Raw genomic sequence first — 11,899 nt, forward strand, 5'->3', positions numbered from 1 at the left:
ACAGTCACGTTAGCTTTGTCATGTGAGTCGATGTTCCAATCTGTACACTCTGCTGTTAGGGAAGAACAAAGTCATGTGAGTCCAACATTTGTTACACCCATGTCAATGTGACGTTCGTCACGTGTTCCAGAATGACCAAAGTCTGCTATGCACACTTCCAGAATGACCAAAGTCTGCATTTATTATACACACTTCCAGAATGACCAAAGTCTGCAAAGTCTGCATTTGTTACCACCAAAGTCTGTATTTTTTACATGTGATGTACGTCCAAATATATTTGTGTTACGTGTTCCCAAATGACAAGGTCTGCATTTGTCGTGGTCACAGACACACACACACACACAAACACACTTGGACCAATCTAGGATTAAGCAATACGGTACCTGCTCACGTTGTCTAGTCCAAACATAAGTGTCATAGCCGCTCGCTCAGTTGTTTAGGTGATGACGCATCGATTCATTTCTTGATGACACGTGGGTCCCGAGAGGTACTCCCCTGCCGCTGCCTACTCGCACCGGGAACACATTTCTCTATTCTAACGCATTTCTCCAAGTCTTTACTCTCACCTCACTCAATGTCAGATACATTCTCTTTGGTGGAAGGGAAGAGAGAAGATTCTGATTTGAAGTTACCTCTTCTGCAAGTGCTCAAGCACATCCAACACTCTAAGAAACCATCTTTCTGCAACTATTTATCCTTGTTTGTTCATTTTGTGTTCGGCTCTGTCTTCTATCTCTTCCTCATCGTGACGTACACTGAAACGTTGGTGAAGGTCCTATCTTCAGGACGAGGCGATGGATTGTTTTAGGAAAATGTCCTTGCAGCACTTCGGACACGTGGACACGGATCGGGCGCACGACATGCAACAACACCAGTGAGTGCAAGTTTGGAAGATCACGTTCACTGAGTTAGTGTCACACAAGATGCACACGGCCACCTCTGACATCAGATTCATTATTTTCTTTATTTTTTTTCGGGGAGCGACTACCTTGTTACTCTCTGTCAGCATCGTGTATAGAACAGCTTTCGCTTCTTACATGCTAGCAAAGCATCTCTTCTCGGTGAGGAAATTATGTTTAACAGCCGCTCGAATATCGTCGAACCTTGCATCGCCGTTCTGATAGATCTCTGTAAAAGGAAGACCACTATTAACTCCTCAACTCCAACATAGCCCCGGAACACCTCACTCGACCTACACTCATCCCGAGCGAGGCTTCACACTACCCGCAGCGGAACGCCTCGAACGCCCTGCCCGAGCTCCACCGGCGCGAGTGGGGGGGCCCTGACGTCAGCAGCCGAAGCAACCTCGGACGTTGGTGCGCTGAGGACGGGAGACGACTCCAGGACTCGGTCGAGCCAGCTCGCTAGGCACTGGCTCCCCTTCACCACCTAACGAGTCCTCCACCTGACGAGGCTGCTGCCGCGTTACGCCCGGCCCGGCACTGCCCTCCATCACTCAGCCGTAGCACCGCCGCGGTCTACCCGGGGAAGACACTGTTGGCCCCGAGACCAAATACCCGGGCCGCCCTTGCTGGCCTTACCACGCCGGCCTGCCTACCTGTCTTCCGTGGGCTGTATGAGCGGCCTCACCACGCCGGCCGTCCTACCTGTCTCCCGTGGGCTGTATGAGCGGCCTCACCACGCCGGCCGTCCTACCTGTCTCCCGTGGGCTGTGTGAGCGGCCTTACCACACCGGCCGTCCTACCTGTCTTCCGTGGGCTGTGCGAGCTGAAGTGCATATTAAAGACGGAGTTAACATCTTGCGTATCGCTTCTCCTGACTACACTGTGAAAGGGGGGGGAGCATAACACCTGGCTCAGAAGGAAAACTGTTAGCCCGGAACAGCCTTGGGCCCCTGCACTTTCGTTTCCTTCACAAGTGGCGACCTCGCCAGGATTCCCCCTCCCCTCATCGCTGGTCAGGAGACCATCGCTACCAGCCAGTCACCACCGACGGTCAGGATTAACCTACCGGCACTTGCTGTTCAGTGTTCAGGGCGAAAGTGAGTGTTTGGCGATTGGATTGTGCTGAGGTCCATTCCACCGCCCAGGCCAGGTGCGTCTTAAGAGACTCTGGTCCGGATCTCACGGAAGTCAGGTGCGAGTTCATCTCCTCTGATATAGTGTCTCCCGTTCCCGGATACGTGCTGTGTTCGTGGTGTTTCACACGGGGATACGGTTATGGGTATTTTCATGTGCGTTTGTGCACAGTGTTGTTACTTTCACCCCACTCGTGCCACTTGTGGGCGTCAGGCCGTGTGCGCCTCTTTAGTGTCAATTGGAAGTTAAGTCTTCCGCGGTTTTTTGTCGTCTATTTGCTTTGGGTCTGGTTTCTTCATCGCCTAGGTGTTTGTTAGATTCAGTGTTGGGATTTTGTATTTGACCAGTGGTTTGGTCTCTTCATCGCTTAGGGTTTTGTTAGATTCAGTGTTCGGATTTTGTTTAATCTGTGTATCTTTCTATTTTGTTTCCCATTCGGCATGTCTTCCATCCAGGAACTAGTTAAGCTCGGTCGCGAGCTTGGGTACGACGGCGACGAGTTGAAATCCTTTGTGTCCGATGAGCAGGCACGCCTTCGGGACGAACGCGAGTTGGAGAGACGAAACAGAAAAAAGGAGGAACGTGAACGTGAACGGGAACGCGAGGAACGTGAACGGGAACGCGAGGACCGTGAACGGGAGAGAGAGCATGCTCTCGCCCTCGAACGGCTGAAGCTCCAAGTTGCTGGCGGTTCGGCGGCCTTAGGCGTCCCTAGTGTCGACTTTGCTGCTCGTCCCAAGTTACCATCTTATCGCGAAGGTGAGGACATTGCCTCTTATTTTACCCGGTTTGAGCGAGTTGCTACCCTCCTCAACATTGCTAAGAGCAGTTATGCAGTCCACTTGGGAAGCCTACTCACAGGTAAGCTGGCTGAATTCTATACCACCTTGTCGGAAGAGGTCACAGGCGACTACAGTCAGCTAAAAGAAGCCATTCTGAAGCACTCCCAACGTTGGTGACACGTTCCTGCAATTCTCCACCCATTTGACTCGCCTTTTCGACCACTGGCTCAGCGCGAGCGAGGTAGACCACTCTTTTGCTTCGCTGAAGTCCTTCATGATCCTCGATCAATTTCTAGCCTCTGTTTCCACAGAACTGCGGTTGTTCCTGAAAGAAAACAACGTTCAGACCTTAGAGGAGGCAGTAAAACGAGCCGATGTTTGGGCTTCAGCACACCACTCTTACCCACGCAACCCTGCGTCGGAACGCGGCAAACGACCATCCCTCACCAAAGCCGCCTCACTAAAGGATTCGCCACCTACGCCACGAAAGACACCCTCGGTGGTTCGTTGCCATAACTGCGGTCAGAGTGGCCACATTAGACCTAACTGCCCTCAGAATCCTTATCTTTTTAAACAGAAGTCCAAGCCAGAACCAACCAAGGAGTCTCCCAAAATTGGCTTCTGCCGTTCCGGATCACCGTCTCGTCAGTATTACACCTCGGGCACCATCAACGGCTCTAGGGTATCCACCATTGTTCGCGATACGGGTTGTTCAAGTGTCCTGGTATCCGAGGAGGCATTGCCGGACGCGGATATTTCCAACTGTAAAAAGGTTCGCTGCAGCGACTACTTGGGTCGTGCCGACTACTTCCTTGTGGTAAGATGCTACCTCCGGTGCCCCTATTTTGACGGTTGGGTTGATGCCATCAGGGCCCCACTTAAGTTTTGCACAGTGCTGGTAGGTAACATTGAGGGAGTACGTGCACCTGACGACCCAGACGTGACAAAGGCATGTGACGAACCTACACCCTTTTCGGTTCCTTCCGACCAGGTTCCCGGGAAAAGTATTAAAGCTGTCCAGACCCGGGTCGCCGCCGCTCGTAAGATTCACCCCCTTGTACTTCCTCATCTGGAACCCCTGGCTATTACTCCTCAGGACTTCTCTAAATTGCAGAGTTCGTGCCCTACTCTAGCGTCACATCGTAACAAGGCCACTACGGAAGAAGTAGAAGTCACTCGCACCGGCTCCACCTTCGGCTACGAGTTCTCGGACGAACTGCTCTACAGGGTTTGTCGGTCTTCACATCACAGTAACCAGCTGGGGAAGAAGTATCTAGTAGTCCCTGCGGAGTGCCGACGGTCAGTGTTGACAGTCGCCCATGAGAGTCCCCTGGCAGGACATCTCTCCCATCGGAAGACTGGCATGAAGATTGGAGAGCACTTTTACTGGCCAGGTATGTGGTCTGATATACGAACCTTCTGTAGGTCTTGTGACAAGTGCCAGCGTATGTCTGTTAAGGGACGCCTTAGGCCGGTCCCTCTTAAACAGCTTCCCATAATTACTGAACCGTTTGCTAGAGTAGCAGTTGATATTGTTGGCCCATTGTCTCCTCCCACATCAGAAGGACACCGTTACATCCTTACCTTGATTGATTTTTCTACCGGTTTCCCCGAGGCTGTTCCCCTTAAGGACATCACTTCCATCTCTACCGCCGAAGCCTTGTTGACCATATTTTCCAGAGTGGGTATTCCCCGTGAGATCCTGTCTGATCGGGGCACACAGTTCACGTCTCAAATGATGGCCGAACTGCACAGGCTTCTTGGAGTGAAGCCGCTCTTCACTACCCCTTACCATCCGAGTGGGAATGGAAGAATAGAACGTTTCCACTCTACCCTGAAGTCCTCCCTCCGGAAGCTGTGCTCTGACAAGCCTCGAGAGTGGCATCGCTATCTACCGGCCGTATTGTTTGCTTTGCGGGAGATGCCTAGTGGGAAGACGGTAAGCTTTCAGAGGATGAAAGGTCTTGCTTCCAGTATGTCATCGATTTGAAGAACAAGCTGGCCGACTGTTCCAAGATCGCTGCCCAAAATTCCACCATTAGTGCCACCCGATACAAGACCTACTTCGATTTGAACTCTCAAGATCGTCAGTTCAAACCTGGTGATGAAGTTCTCGTCCTTCTCCCTGACACTTCCAGTAAGCTATTAATGGCTTGGAGTGGCCCCTACAAGGTTCTAGAGCGTAAAAACAGGGTGAATTATCTGATCGATGAGAAGGGTAAAGAAAAGTTATATCACGCTAACCTCTTGAAGCTGTATCACAGACGCGCCCACATAAACCAAGCTACTATCCTAGATGAGCCTTCCATCCCTAGTGACGGACAAGATATCTGTGAAATAGCCTTCTCTCTGTCCCAGGGTGACTGTCTTGACCCGGCCGAGGACTTTCCGATAACCCCGGATGGCCGTGCAGACCGCGACGTCTCTGATCCCCTGCCTGCAGTAGGAGAACAACTCACTCCTGATCAGCAGAACGATCTCCTCTACCTCACGGACAAATTTAGCGATGTCTTATCAGAAATTCCAGGCTGTACCTCCACTATCGAGCACGACGTCAACCTTTGCTCCTCCGAGCGAATCAAGCCTAAACTCTATCCCATTCCTTTACATATCAGGCCTTTCTTCCAACAGGAAGTGGAACAACTTCTTAGTCAGGGAATCATCAAACCCTCAAGGTCACCTCATTGTTCCCCGGTCGTTATGGTAAAGAAGACTTCTGGCAGCTACCGCCTTGCCGTGGACTACAGGGTATTGAATTCCATGACTATATTTGACGCGGAGCCAATCAACACCATCACGGAGGACCTTCACAAGTTTTACGGTAGTAAGTACTTCTCTGAACTAGACTTAACTAAAGCCTATTACCAGGTACCTCTGACGGACCGAGCCATGGCACTGACGGCCTTCCCTACACACTTGGGACTAATGGAGTTCCGTCGCCTCCCTTTTGGACTCGTCACAGCATGTGCAACCTACATTAGGCTCATGCGAATCGTCCTCGCCGGTCTGGAGGGAGTCACCTTCTACTTCGACAACATCTTCATATCAGGTTCAACTTGGGAAACCCACCTGGACGCCCTCCACGTTGTCCTCCTCCGTCTCAGACAACATGGACTGACGGCCCGACCTTCAAAATGCCGATTCGGGTTTACATCCATCCAATACCTAGGCTTCATTGTGGACGGTAACACACTACGGCCTCAGGAAAGTAAAGTATCTGCCATATCTTCAGTCACACCTCCTACAACTAAAAAGTTGCTTCGCTCCTTTCTAGGCATGATCTCCTTTTACCGAGTCTTCATACCTCAGGCATCCTCCTACACCAGTGGACTCTCCGACCTCCTGCGGAAAGAGAACCCCGAACCACTGGTATGGTCAGATGAGCTGCGGACCTGTTTCGAACAACTCAAGTCAGCACTGCATTCTCAGCCAGTCCTCAAGTTGCCTGACCCGTCACGTCCCTTCGTTTTACGGACCGATGCATCAAATCAAGGTTTGGGCGCTGTGTTGTTGCAGTACGTTCAGGATTACCCGCACCCAGTAGCTTACGCTAGCAGGAAGCTCCTAGACAGAGAACGCAGGTGCGCTACAATTGAAAAGGAATGCTTAGCCGTCATCTTTGGGATTAAGCATTTTGACTACTATCTGCGGGGCAAGGAGTTTGTGCTTGAAGTTGACCATAAACCTCTCGTCTACTTGACCCACTTCAAGGGGAATAATGATCGTCTCCTTAGATGGGCACTTTGTCTTCAAGGGTATCGATTCAGGGTTGTACACATTCCTGGGAAGGATAATATTGGAGCAGATTTCTTAAGCAGATGTTAGTTATTGTGGGATGCTACATAAATCAATGGGTTTCTTTTACTGTTGAATCTCTTGGTTTGGTTCTATGGTTTCTCTTATGTCGGTTTGGTTTAGGTATTATTCATTCATATGAGCTAGGCTATATTTGTCTTCCGATTTCTAGCTCGATACTCTGTATCGAGTCTTGTCGGCGGAGATGTGTAAAGGGAAGACTACTATTAACTCCTCAACTCCAACATAGCCCCGGAACACCTCACTCGACCTACACTCATCCCGAGCGAGGCTTCACACTACCCGCAGCGGAACGCCTCGAACGCCCTGCCCGAGCTCCACCGGCGCGAGTGGGTGGCCCTGACGTCAGCAGCCGAAGCAACCTCGGACGTTGGTGCACTGAGGACGGGAGACGACTCCAGGACTCGGTCGATCCAGCTCGCTAGGCACTGGCTCCCCTTCACCACCTAACGAGTCCTCCACCTGACGAGGCTGCTGCCGCGTTACGCCCGGCCCGGCACTGCCCTCCATCACTCAGCCGTAGCACCGCCGCGGTCTACCCGGGGAAGACACTGTTGGCCCCGAGACCAAATACCCGGGCCGCCCTTGCTGGCCTTACCACGCCGGCCTGCCTACCTGTCTTCCGTGGGCTGTATGAGCGGCCTCACCACGCCGGCCGTCCTACCTGTCTCCCGTGGGCTGTATGAGCGGCCTCACCACGCCGGCCGTCCTACCTGTCTCCCGTGGGCTGTGTGAGCGGCCTTACCACACCGGCCGTCCTACCTGTCTTCCGTGGGCTGTGCGAGCTGAAGTGCATATTAAAGACGGAGTTAACATCTTGCGTATCGCTTCTCCTGACTACACTGTGAAAGGGGGGGGAGCATAACACCTGGCTCAGAAGGAAAACTGTTAGCCCGGAACAGCCTTGGGCCCCTGCACTTTCGTTTTCTTCACAATCTCCGTGACGAAATCACAATTCATGTACTGGTTGATTGCATCTTCTAAGTCTTGCGCAGACACTGATGACACCCACGAAGACGCGCGACGACAATTTGGAGATGCCTCTAGGTGACATAGAACGGGATCATCGTCTGTTTTCCAATTCCTCAAATAGACGCTGAGGAAACGACCCGATTCGTGAATGCGCACGTAGTGCGACGGATCAGATTTTAACACGCAGTTCGTTTCCAATCGAGTGTGTTCCTCAGATCGCTTGGGAATGATGATATATATTTGTTTGGTCTTCACAGCGTCGATCAGGCTGTTGTAATTTCCGTTGGGTATGAAGCACTTTACTGATACATTCTTTTGAAACAAAGTGTTCTCGTAATCCTTCAGCATTCTCTGAGACAAAGTAACAAGTCAGAAAAGTCTGAGGGAATAAGCATGCAACACTCGTATAGTATTCAGAATCAGTCTACTGCTGACATAAAGTCTCGCATTCACACAACTAGCAACATCTGCAACGCATTTGATCCAACTCTGAGACAAAGTAAGATTTGTATTCAGAATCACGCAGAATTGGACAGAGATCTTGACACGTAGAGTTCTTTGACACCGACACCCTAAGGTTTTCAGAATCAGAAGACTGCACATCTTAACTCTCTATTTGAGTTTACAATAGTATCCTGCTCGTTCTCGAAAGTCAAAAAGAGTTGGTCGAGAAGACTCTCGATGCGTTTGCGTTTGTAGACGACGACAACAACAACAACAACGACGCTTACGACAGATCCAATAAAGTTTTTGAAAGCAGCGAGATAGCCAAGACTATCGATTCTAAATTGAGTTCGGATTATAGCAACCCTCTGGACATCACGACACGCGAAAACAAACATCGGGTCGTCGCTGCAGTCTGCATTCGATTCAGATGAAACCAAAATTAACATTATAAGATCATACAACGTGCTGAAGCAAATATACGATTCTTTGGTAGAAAAAGATAGGTTGAGTCGATATTACAACCTGAAAATAAAATATAACAATATAAAAATTAAACAACTTCTCAACGCCATTAATCCTCATCTTAACAACAACAACAGAATTAAGAAACACTTGGACAAATACAAAATTTCCAATCAGAATTGGTTAATGTTTTTGAGAACAAACAGAGGGGACGGTAAATGGTGCTACAAAATAAAGACAATTTGATTACATGGGTGTTTGATCGTCCCTTGATTCACAAATTTGTGTTTTACCCCCTTACACCCCAACACAGTCACATCCGAACAAAACTTCGTGTATTCCGTTCTTGCCTAACACAGGGAGTACTCTGTTGGATGGCAGTATGTCACAGCGGAACACATTCGAGGAAATGACAACATTCTTATTAACGAAACTGAAAATGTGTTTTTTAGTGCTGACAGAAAAATATAATCTGAACGAGGACGAGTTCGATCCCGAACAGTTCGATGTCGATCAGTTCGATGTCGATCAGAAAAGGGAAGATCACCCCCAGTAGTTTGTCACATACACACAAGTGAAATAAGAAAGTTTGTCAAGTGAAATAAGAAAGATAGATATCTCTTGAGTAAATTAATATGTCACAAACGAATGTTTGCGAAACATCGTCTCGGATGTCAACGACGATACTATATTTGATTTGACTGCCCATGTTAAACAGTTAATCGATTCACAATCCGTCTAACGCCGACGCAGTCACATATTAACTAACTGTAACATTTGCAACCTTTGGTATGTAAGTTGAACTCTTGCCTACCTAACAGCGGAATGTAGAGATTGGAACGTCGACTCACATGACAAAGTCAAACGTGACGATGACAACTTTGGAGGTATTGCTCTCGAGCGAGACTTTCACGCTCACATTGACGATGTTCTTCTTAGGATTGGCAGCCACGTACACATTGTCGACCATAATTATGGTTATTTCTTGAGAAAGGTTTGCAATGATATCCAATTCCTTTCCGCTCACCACTATCATTAAACGACCACCAAGAAGAATAACAACAAAAGACAAACATGGAATTCGAGACTCAGGAAGACTCTGCTAGCAAAGTTGAAACAGGGTTGACACAGCAACAGGAACAACAACCGTCCAAGAAAACAAACAGGACGCAACGCAACAAGCAGGCGAAACCCGAAATGGTCCAGTCGTTACCCACTATTGTGATGGACATAACACTCACAATTTACTTTACAATAGTAACCCCTTCAAACATTGAGTTCAGAATCGGTAGCGTTATTCGACAAAGTCTCACAACGGGTAAAGTTCATGATCGGTTGTAGTACCCCCCTGAAAACTCAAAATTGACTTTACAAAAGTAACCCCTTCAAACATTGAGTTCAGAATCTGTTGATCAGAATTTGTTGGGGTGAATGTGAGACCTCGTCGTACAGGTCGTCTGATTTTGAGTTCATAATCGGTAGCGTTATTCGACAAAGTCTCACATGTAATAGTTCATAATCGGTTGATATCTTGGCCAAAAGCGTACATTGGTGCGGGAGCTGGGAAAGCTTTACCTTTTCCGAGACACATCAAGAAATTGTTTTGTTCCCAAAACACTCGTTGCCGAAGGACAACAATGCACTTGTTGCCGAATGAGTGCACCGTGTAATGAAATAAAAAAATAAGAAAGCAAAATGGTTTTTATTCACACCCAATCTATAAAACTACACGCCAATAACTTTTACCTGACATACACTATTCACACCCAATTGTTTTTATTCCCAATGACAATGCACTGACTATACATACCACAACTCTTTACTGATGATGCATTAAGCTATGAACTTGTAAGTATAAGTAACTGGTTGGGAACAAATTGGACAGATCGGTACATATGTTTTTTTTTTTTTTTTTTTTTTTTACAGCAAAGGAGACAGTTCAAGGGCACACAAAAAGCAAACATTAATAAAAAAAAGCCCGCTACTCACTGCTCCTAAAAAGATTCCAAAGAGGTGGCCGAAAGATAGGTCAGTTTCGGGAGGAGAGGTGTCCTGATACCCTCCTCTTGAAAGAGTATAAGTCGTAGGCAGGAGGAAATACAGATGAAGGAAGATTGTTCCAGAGTTTACCAGCGTGAGGGATGAAAGAGTGAAGATGCTGGTTAACTCTTGCATAAGGGGTTTGGACAGTATAGGGATGAGCATGAGTAGAAAGTCGAGTGCAGCGGGGCCGCGAGGGGGGAGGCATGCAGTTAGCAAGTTCAGAAGAGCAGTCAGCGTGGAAATATCGATAGAAGATAGAAAGAGAGGCAACATTGCGGCGGAATTTAAGAGGTAGAAGACTATCAGTATGAGGAGGAGAGCTGATGAGACGAAGAGCCTTAGCCTCCACTCTGTCCAGAAGAGTTGTGAGTGGAGCCCCCCCACACATGAGATGCATACTCCATACGAGGGCGGACAAGGCCCCTGTATATGGACAGCAACTGTGCAGGGGAGAAGAACTGGCGGAGACGGTACAGAACGCCCAGCCTCGAGGAAGCTGATTTAGTAAGAGATGAGATATGAAGTTTCCAGTTGAGATTTTGAGTTAAGGATAGACCGAGAATGTTTAGTGTTGAGGAAGGTGATAGCTGGGTGTTGTCAAAGAATAGGGGATAGTTGTTTGGAAGATTGTGTCGAGTGGATAGGTGGAGAAACTGTGTTTTTGAGGCGTTGAAGGACACCAGGTTCTTCTTGCCCCAATCGGAAATACTAGTAAGGTCTGAGGCTAAGCGTTCTGCAGTCTCCAGCCTTGAGTCGTTAAGTTCCTGAAGGGTGGGTCTTCTATTAAAAGAAGTTGAATAATGCAGAGTGGAATCATCGGCGTAGGAATGGATAGGACAGTTCGTTTTGGAAAGAAGATCATCAATGAACAACAGAAAAAGAGTGGGAGATAGGACAGAGCCCTGTGGGACACCACTGTAGGGGTCCAATGCGCATTCCACCAGCAAGCTACGAAGTTGTTGAATACGCAAGTTGTTTACTCACCGCGAACAGCATCTGCTTCGGTCGTCTACGTCGCGATGGTTGTCGCTGCATTTGTTAAAATTTCAAAACTTATTTCTTCACTTTGTTCAAATTTCAATTGTCCGTTATTTTAGTGTCACCCAAGTAATAAGGTTCACATGTTGATGTTTGGTGAGTCCTCTCAACTATTAAAAGATATTCCTCATAACGAAGATGAAAATAAGAAAATAATAGTTTTGGTCAAAAACATCGAAGAGTTTATGAAGGCATGGAAGGCATCGATCGGCGATGATAACTCTGATAAAAAAACGATGACAGAACTATATTTCAACGAAGCCGTAGACGCGGTTCAGAATATTTATTTCTCTTTTTCTA

The 11,899-nt window shown here is 48.1% G+C and overlaps 1 long non-coding RNA gene across 1 annotated transcript; it reads right to left on the bottom strand.

The window, feature by feature from the left end:
* Window positions 1-1,129: 1,129 nt before the first annotated feature.
* Window positions 1,130-7,554, bottom strand: LOC126994715 (uncharacterized). Its single transcript, XR_007749519.1, has 3 exons — window positions 7,351-7,554; window positions 7,253-7,301; window positions 1,130-1,705 (listed from the first exon to the last, which is right to left on the bottom strand). It is a non-coding gene; the product is annotated as an uncharacterized LOC126994715 (long non-coding RNA).
* Window positions 7,555-11,899: the final 4,345 nt, after the last annotated feature.

The sequence above is a fragment of the Eriocheir sinensis genome, unplaced genomic scaffold, assembly GCF_024679095.1.
Source record: "Eriocheir sinensis breed Jianghai 21 unplaced genomic scaffold, ASM2467909v1 Scaffold854, whole genome shotgun sequence".
Taxonomy (NCBI): Eukaryota; Metazoa; Arthropoda; class Malacostraca; order Decapoda; family Varunidae; genus Eriocheir; species Eriocheir sinensis.